Raw genomic sequence first — 10,118 nt, 5'->3', positions numbered from 1 at the left:
TTTTTTTTTCTAAACTCGATTCGAACGAAAAAATAAAATTTCCGTCGTGAGGTGTACCTACTAACCTACCTATCAACCTACCAAATCACGATTTTCTTTTAAGGGGGTGGAGAAAATGTGACACCCGTTAAAATTTTTTCCGTTAATAATTCGAAGGACTCCACAGCACGAACTCGTTACCAACAAAGAAATCAACTTCAACATAATTTGGGTGTCGACATTAAATTTCTCGTTTTTTATGTTTTTTCTTCCTGCTCCATTAATAATTAAATTATTTTGTCCGGATTTCAAAAAAAAATTCGTGATGACGTTTCAATCGTAATCTAAATCAACGTTCAACACATTTTTTAAATAAAAAAATTAATGGGATCTATTATTTAAACGTTTACATGAATAAAATTCAATACTGAATGATTAATTGATTGATTGATTTCTTTTTTTATAAAGCATCCAACGAAAAACGAATAGTTATGATAATAAAATTTAAAAACTAAATAATATTAATACGGTTAATTTGTTGCAACGATTTCCCATTCATCGTTCATCATATATTAATCCGTTAAATTTATCATTTACTTACATTTACATATTAAATATTTTAAATCGAATAATTCATCATCATCATCATCATTATCATCATCGTCATCGTACGTGCATCGAAAAAAAACAAACGAGTAATTTAATTATAAACATAAAACAAAAGAATTCGCATAAATTTTGTTTTTTTTTTTTTTTTATACGGTTCTTTCAATTTCCCCTCGAGGCGGCCATCTTTAAAAATTCAAATATTCTCCTCAACAAACGACCAATCAAAAAATTTCAAATTAACCCTTTATGATTATGAAATGTTTTGAAACAATTCGATTATTTAACGCCCGCGTTCGTAATTTTACCGGATACCCGCATACCGTAATTTTGCCGCGTTAATTTCATTTGCCGCATTTTTCTTTTCCTGCTCCTTTTTCCCTTTCGTTATATTCATTTGAATTCCTACCGTGGTGTTTTTTTTTTTTTTTAAATTTTATTAATGTTAGAAAAAGTAAGTTTTGACAGGTAATAAGTTAAAAAAAAATATAAAAAATATTATAGAGGATAATAATAATAATAATAATAGTAATAATAGTCATGATGAAATTAAAAAAAAAAAAAAACGTTTTTTTTGACCCTTATTTAATTTAAACTACGTTCTTGAACTCTACGTGATTATAATAAATACTTTTTTAGTGTGGTTTTCAGTTCATTTTTTTTTTTCGATGAGGTGTAACCTAATTGATCGTGTCATCGAATCGTTAAAAAAAAAAAAAAAAATCAATCAATAGGCGGCTTACTTTAATTTTTTATTGATCGCCATGAAAAGTTTTTTTTTTTCTTAATATATTAAGATGGCGGCCTATTTAATTTTTTTTTTTTTTTTCAAGCCATAATAATCGAGTTACACTCATAACAAAAGATTTCTACTATTATTATTATTATTACATTTTTTTTATCGTTGAAATTTATTCCTGAATTATATATAAAATAATAATAATAATGAGATAGTAATAACGAACGAATGGTTATTTTTTTTATATAAAGCAATGCAAAATAATGGAAAATCTACATTAGGCAGTTTTCCGCAAAGGTTTTTCCTTTTTTCAAAACTTTTTGGTTTAAAATCTTAGAGTGTCTTATGTGCACGCACACGCACTCACACACACATAGAAAACTTTTCAAAATGGATAATTTAAAAATTATTTGACCTACAAATTTATTATTATTGTTTTAAATGCTTTCACGCCTTTTATAGTTTTTTTTTTTTTAAATTAAACTAATTACGTCACGTTAACAACATCCGGTTATTTCGAATAACAAATTCTATAAATTTCTAGATTTTTCTTTTTTCGATTAATTATACCTATTCATATTTAAATGATGTTTGATGTCAGGTATGAAATTTTTTTTTTTTTTTAATTTCTATTTTATCGGATAAGAAAAAAAAAAAAATTTCTTTTTCGATTATCATCATCGTCAATAATAATAATAATAAATAAAATCGTTCTGTCAAAGGACCGATAAATTCGATTTGATAATTTTTTAAAAAATTTTCTCCAGAATTTTTCTTTTTTGTGGTATACGTTCGTGTTAAAGGTGAGTCACGTGAACGCGCGGGAAATTTTAAAACAATTGTTTACAATTTCAAGTTTTTTTTTTTGGGTAATTGAATTTTTAATAATTAAAAAAAAAAATTACTAAATGTGAGGTTAATCGAATTACTTAATAATAATAATAATAATAATAATAATAATAATAATAATAATAATAATAATAATAATAATAATAAAATGTAATTATTCCACTGATAAAATCACATTTATATAGCAATAAACCATACTAGATATAAATATAATTTTTTTTTTTTAAATAATGAAATAAAATTACAGACACACGCACACACACACACACACACACACACTTACACTTTTTTTTTACCTTGCCCTATTTTTCATTAAAAAAAAAAAAAAAAATTAATTACAATTAAGTAATTTAATAAAAATTTTCCGCTTTTCCTCGAATGAAAAATAACAAATCCATTACACTTTCACTCGATTTTTAAATACCAAACTGAACAATCCCCCCAAAAAAAAAATTTTCTTTTTAAATTATTACCGGAAAAATGTGGCGGCTGTGGAAAATTCAAATATTACAAAAAAAAATTTTAATTATAAAAAATCAATTTTTTTCCCCCCCATCAAAGATTAATAATACCGTAATTTAATTTTATTTATTTATTTATTTAAAATCTCAGCCTTGAAACAAAACACACAAATGATTTATTAAACGACATTAATTAATTTATTTCGTAATATCCCCCTCCCCATTTTTTTTTATGTATGTTATTTTTATAAATCAAGTTTTCAATGAATACCTATTTTTTTAAAATAAAAATAATAGGGCCGATCGCTTACGTATAACAATTGTTTTAAAATCAAATTATTAAATAAATAAATAAATAATATTATTTAAAAAAAAATTAATAACCGGTCGATATCTCTATAATAGTAATAATTTAATAAACTAATTAAAGTTAATAAAAAAAAATTTTTTATTTTCTTTTTTTTTTGTTAAATGTTATTTGCGATATTAATTATTATTATTTATGGAAATTATATAAATTATTAATAATTTATTTAAATTCTTACGTAAGATTCTCGGTCACGTGAATAAAAAAAATTTTAATTTTTAATCCAGGAGAAATTTATTTTGCATCCTGTAGGAGGGAGAATGAGGGGGGGGGACTCAACCGAAGCCACTACTCAACTAAAACTCCTGGAAGGAGGAGCATTCGTGGGAGTTTTTAGCCTGAACCAGAAAGGGTAGGAATCCCATCCGAGGAAAATCCCGGTACTTCCCCTTTTTACCCTTCGAGAAACAATTCTGTCTCTTCCTAGTCAACGTGGAAAATCCCAAAACTCCCGCCCCTAAAACATCCTCTATATCTAGCCTCCGAGTTTTTGGATTACAAAACTACATCACCACCCCACTCCCAACTTTTTTAAAAACATGGCGTCTGTTATAATATTATTATTATTATTATTATTTTTAAATAAATATAATAATAATGCATTATTTTACTTTTTTGATAAAATCAAAAAAAAATTTTTTTTTTTTTTAAAACTACTTAATTTCATTTGATTAAGACATTAAAAGGTTAAAATTTAACCTTTAAATATGGCGGCCAGATAAAAATAAATAAAAGTTTTAATTTTTTAATTATTATTATTATTTAGTTTAACTAATACTAATACAAAAAAAAAATGAATCGAATTAAAGAGAGAGAGAGATAGAGAGAGAAACTTTCTACAATAAAATTCAAATAATAATAATAAATATTTCAAATCGATAACAAATAATAATAATAATAATAATAATTTTTTCTTCTTCTTTCATTTAGGCTCACAATCATTAATAAATTGTTAATGAAAAAAATTTTTTTTTGTTTTATACTAACCGAAATTAGAAAATTCTAGAAAATTTTTATTATTAACAAGAATCCGAGGGAATAAATAAATAAATATGTATATTAATGATGTATTCAAATGCACCAAAAATATCAATAATTTATTATTAATATTAATGAAAAATAAAACAATTATGCGCTCTTCGTTATAAAATTAATAAAATAATAATAATAATAATAATAGTATATATATAAATTGATTAAACAAAAGAGTGAGAGAGAGAGAGAGAGAGAGAGAAAAGAATTAAAAGAAGTGAAAGTTTGAGAGCCTAAAAGTCTATAAAAAAAAAAAAAAATTAAAAAAAAAAAACATTCGGAAGATTATTATTATTATTATTATTCTTATTATTATTTCACGATGGTATAATATTTTCTTTTTGTTTTCGAAAGGGGCGACATTCAATTTGATTAATAAAATTTTCTTTTTTTTCCCATGGATACCAACATTATTTTGTGAAAAAAAATTTATTTCACGATTTTACTCGAATAATAAAAAAGGGGAAAACATTTACGAATCCATTAAACAACAACAACAAACAAACAAACAAAATTTTTTCTAAAATATATAAATAAATTAAATTGTTTTAAAAAAATTAATTAATTAATTAATTAAATAGTTATAAATAAAAAAAAAATCACAAAAGTGGGCAAATAATAATAAAAAAAAAAATTCTTTTTCGTTTGTTTGTTTGCTTTTTTCTTATCGTGAAAGTATTTGTCGTTGTTGTAAAAATCAAGATGAAAGTATACAATGATGAGTTTAATTTTTTATTTCTATAATTTTCATTTTAAAAAAAAAAAAAAAAAAAAAAAAAAAATTTCAATTAAATTCATAAAGTGTCGTATTGATAAATTGACCCCGACATGACATTTACACAATTTTCAACAACAACAACAAAAATTTTTTTTTTTCCTAATCTTATAGTACTCGTTCTATTATCAATTCATTCTATGTTTAACTTATGAAATTTAAATATACGAAAGGATTCACAATTTTTTTAATTAACTTTGATATAAACTTTGATTATTTTTCCAACACTCCACACTCCAGTTCCAGCAGTTTTTTTTTATTTAAATACTCATTGCATAATTTAATTCTTTTTTAATAAAAATATCAAACAATGAAACGAGATTTAAAAAAAAAAAAAAAAACTGAAAAAACCTGATAATATATATAATTAAAATTATTATTATTAAAAATGATATTGCAACAAGTCATAGAGTAAATAAAATCAAGTTTTTTTCTTCTGCCACACACTCTACTACATCCACCCTTGTTCATACAAAAAAATTGTGTCAAATCCTTTGTGTTAATTAAAATATAAATAATAATAATAATAATAACGATAAAATTTGCGTAATTTCTTTTTTTTTTTTTCATTATTATTATTTAGTATTGAAAAAGAAAATTATTATTATTATTATTATTTATTTTTAGGTCGTTTCACCCGGTAAAAATAAATAATTTATAAAAAAAAAAAAATATGCGTGCGTGTGTGTGTGCACATTTAATTAAAAAACGTAAAATTTTTATTTTTAACTTTCTCTACACACACACATAGATAGACAGATAGATATATGTACCTGATTATGCGTGTAAAATAAATAAATAAATAAATAATTTTCATTCATAACCGTTTGGGAAAACAACAACGACAACAACAACGACAAAAGCAAAAACAATAACAACAACAACAACAACAACAATAATAACAACAATAACAACAAACACAACAACAGCAGTAACAACAAACACAACAACAGCAATAACAACAACAACAGCAAAAACAACCGTGCAATTTTTAAACAAATACTCGAACTGTCGTCACTAAAATTATTATTTTATCGATCTAGTTATTGATTTAAATAAATAAATAAATAAAAACCTTAAGCGATTGATTTTGTTTTCGCATTAATTTTTCTTATTGATCTGATTTTTAATAATAATAATAATAATAATAATAATAATAATAATAATAATAATAATAATTTTACTCATTTAGATATTAGTGATCTACGACAAACTAGTACGAATAAATTTAAAATTTTGTTGTTTAAATACAAGAAAGAAAAAAAAAACTTTCAAAATCTACCAATTATTCAAGACCTTGGTTGCTGTGACACATATCGTAACATTTTTTTCTTAAAATTATGCAAAATAAAAATTAATATCATTATTATTATCATTACTCAAACTTAAAAAACGAAAACGAAATAAGTCAATTAATCAAAATTGAGTTATAATTATTTTATTTAAGTAAATTAATAATTTGATCATTCGTCGATGATACTAAAATAATCAAAATGGGTGATTGGGTGGTGGTGGGGGGTAGGCGTAAGAATAAATGGAAAATAATTAATAATTGTGCTATCAATTTACGGTAAAAGTATACATGGAGGCTATTCTATTGAATATATGGTTGTAGTAAAGGTTGAATGATTTTAGCCTAAGAAATTTTTTCTACGATAATGCCTAATTTAAAAAAAAAATCGTAAGGGATAAAATAAGTAGTGGTAGAAGAAGAAGTAGAAGAAGAAGTTGAAGAAGTAGAAGTAGAAGAAGACGAAGTTAAAGTTGGGGAAAGTGAATGAAACCTTGAAGCGTATCTTACTCGTTTAGTCTACGGAATACCTGCATCAGGTGTGTAGGTATGTGTGTTTTATTATTGTGCATTCAATAAGGATTATTATTAAAAAAAAAACAAAAGTTCGCGTTATTTATTTATTTAATTCTTCTTCTTTTTTTTTTTTTTTAAATATATATTCATCGGGTAAGTGAATCATTTTTTTTTTTTTTAATAAAATTTTTAATTGTTTTTTTATGTCATCAAAAAAAAAAAAAAAATTTAACGAAAGGGGGGCCCAAATATTAAATTTTCCAAAAAAAAAAAAATTTTTTTAGCAAGTAAAGCTCTACAAATCCACATTTTTTTAAACTTTCCATTTCTTTCACTTTTTTTGCAAAAAAAAATAAATTTTATTATTATTATTATTACTATCATTATTTTTTTTTTTTACGTGTAATAATAATCAATAGGTCGGTTGTTGTTGTTGTTGTAAAAAAAATTTCCCCAAATCGTTTTTTTGAGACTTTTTTCTTTTTTTTATCGCCGAAAAACCCAAATCGATAAAAAAAGGAAAATTTTTCAGTTCGAAATTGTTCGTTATTTAACTTTCTCTCTCTTTTTATTGATTTTAACGATTTTTTTTATTTTTTTGATTTATTATACAAACGAACCTGATTTTAAAATAATAAAAATTCACATATTCGGGTGAAAACATCGATTTCAATAAAAAAAAACTATCTTAAATCGTATCGAATTTTATTATTATTATTATTATTATTATCATACCTTAAGGTACGTCAACAACTTCACCTACGTAAAAATTTTTCAAGTATACGAATTAAATAAAATAAAATAATAACAAACGACCGGAAATACATAAAAAAAAAAAAAAAAAATTAAAGTAATAAAAATAAAACAAGGTTGTACCTTCCCCCCAAATACACATACACAATTTTTTTTTTCGATATAAAAACGAAATAAATTAAAAAGTGAAATTTTATATATCGATATCATACAGGTACGTACCAACTGACAAATTTTAGTTAAAGATAAAAAGGCCTTAAAAAAATAAAACACGTTCGGTTTCGTTATTAAAAAATAATTGAAAAAAAAAAAAGACGAAGAGAATGAAAGAGTTTTCACTCTCTTACAAAAATTTCACTCGATAAATTTTTTTTTTTTTTTTTTTTTTTTTTTTTAACATTTGATCCTCGCGTAATAATAATAATAATAATTTATTTAAGCGTAAATGACAAAAGGAGGAGGAATTTTAATGCACGAGGAGAGGGAAGAAGGGTCAAAAGGTTACCAATTTTGCAACCGAAAAATTAAAATTATTTAATTATTAACGATTTATATTATTCGATTTCCATTCGATTCCATTTATTCCAGCGTCCTAACATTTCCAAAAAAAAAAACATTTTTGTCTTCTGACATATTATAAATAAGGAAAACTCGTTAACCTTCATTTTTCCGGTTAAATCCGATGAGACTCCATACGAGATGATGATGATGATAAAAATTTATTTATTTTTTTTTTTTCCCAATATCCCGAATTGTATTTCCAAATTTACGATTATAATTAGAGCATCTTATATGGGATCGACGGGGGAGTTTGTGGGGGGTGTATGTGGGGTGAAGTGGGGGGTGGGAAGATGTAATTATTATATCCGGGAGCGATATCCTTGAATGTTTACGTATATAGATAATCTAATTCATTCGTAATTGTCACCTCGAGTAACGTCTAATCGTCGTCCACGTTCAAAAAAAATTCGGTTATAGTTTATCTATATATATTTTATAGTCTATATCTTTCAAATGCATAATTTATATAATAATAATAATAATAATAATAATAATAATAATAATAATAATAATAATAGTAAAAAATACTTATTCTATGTACCGTAAAAAAAACGCGAACGAACGAAATGAATTTTCACGTCACGAAAACCTTCGTTTTTTTTCTAAACTCAAATGTTAATGAGATCAATTAATTACTTTTTGTAAAAATTAATAAAATCAAGTGAAAATCGATTATTATTATCATTATCATTATTATTATTCGAATGCTACCACGTTTAGTTAAAAAAAATTAAATTAAATATAAAAAAAAAATCGTGTGTTTAACCTAAAAATTAACAAAACCGTAAATAAAACTACTTAAAAAAAAGTTTAAATTAATATTTTTTTTTATTTAATTAAAACGTTATTATTATTATTATTATTATTTATAAAAAAAAAAAAATTTTTTTTAGTAGAGGCGGGAGGTGGAGGGCGGGTGGGGAAAAAAAAGAAAATGGAATCGTTGATACGATTGATTGATTGATTGACTCATTAATTCACTCGAATAAAATTTTCGAGTGAAATTTTTTTTTTTTTTTTACGTAAACAAAGTAAAAGAGAGAGAGAGAGAGAGAGAGAAAAGGAAATTCCATGAAAGGTGATGGAAAGGTTTACTGGAGAAAATTAAAACGTTTTGACCTTGAATTTGTCTTTCTTTTCTTTTCTTTTATTTTACATCCTGTTTGTTAAAAAAAAAAAAAAAAAGAAATACTTGGCAGAAGAATTATTATTACAATAATCGGATATGTGAATTCTATATCGTCTGCTATTTAGTGTCATGTTTGTACGCGTGCGTGCTTGCGTGCGTGCGTGTGCGTGCGTGTGTCTATGTGTCGCACATGTTATATTAAGTAGTAGTAATAATAAAAAATTTTTTTTTTTTTTTGTCATCGCACGAAAGTTTTCTACTTTGATATCATTCACGACTTTAAAATTATTATTATTATTATTATTATTATTTGTAGTACCGTCGCTTATTGTTTTGTCTTTATTTTATTTACGATTTTTTTAAAAAAAAAAATTTAATTAAGGTTTCATCGAAGAGAGAAAGAAAGAGAGAGAGAGAGAGAAATAAAAATCAAATTGTTTACTATTCGGGACGATAAAAAAAAGAAAGCTAAATAATTGCGAATTAAAAAAAAAAAAAATGATTTGCTACCAAAAAAAAAAAAAACGCCATTTATATCCTTAAAAAAAATCTTTTTAAATACCTGCATGCATGCCTCCATGCCTGTCTGCCACATCTTGATATCAGGTATTGTTAATCCACACCGACAACAACCGTAACCGTGATTGTTGAAAACTCAAGACAAACAAGAAGAAGACATTCTCATAATCTTATTCCTTCTAACACGAATACCTACTATTCGTTTCTTTCATTCTTTCATTCTTTTAGGGTTAATCTGTGGATGTAAGATAATAAAATAATAATAATAATAATAATAATTGATGACCACTATAGTAAATTGATTATTTGTAACAAACGAAAGGAAAATTTATAAATACATAAAAAAAAAAAAAAATAATAATAATAATAATAATTTTTTTTTTTATAAATTTTCAACGATCGAAGAAAGTCGGTTAGTATATTTTTGATTTAATAAACACGACAAGAAAGTGTCCGTTTTCTCATCGGCCGTAACAAATATAATAATAATAATAATAATAATAATAATAATTCATTTTTTTTCCTCCTCCTCCATCTTTAT

Source organism: Pediculus humanus, genomic scaffold (genome assembly GCF_000006295.1).
Source record: "Pediculus humanus corporis 1103172108277 genomic scaffold, whole genome shotgun sequence".
NCBI classification, from domain to species: Eukaryota; Metazoa; Arthropoda; class Insecta; order Psocodea; family Pediculidae; genus Pediculus; species Pediculus humanus.
The sequence above is the reverse complement of the archived record's forward strand: the minus strand, read 5'-3'. Positions refer to the sequence as shown.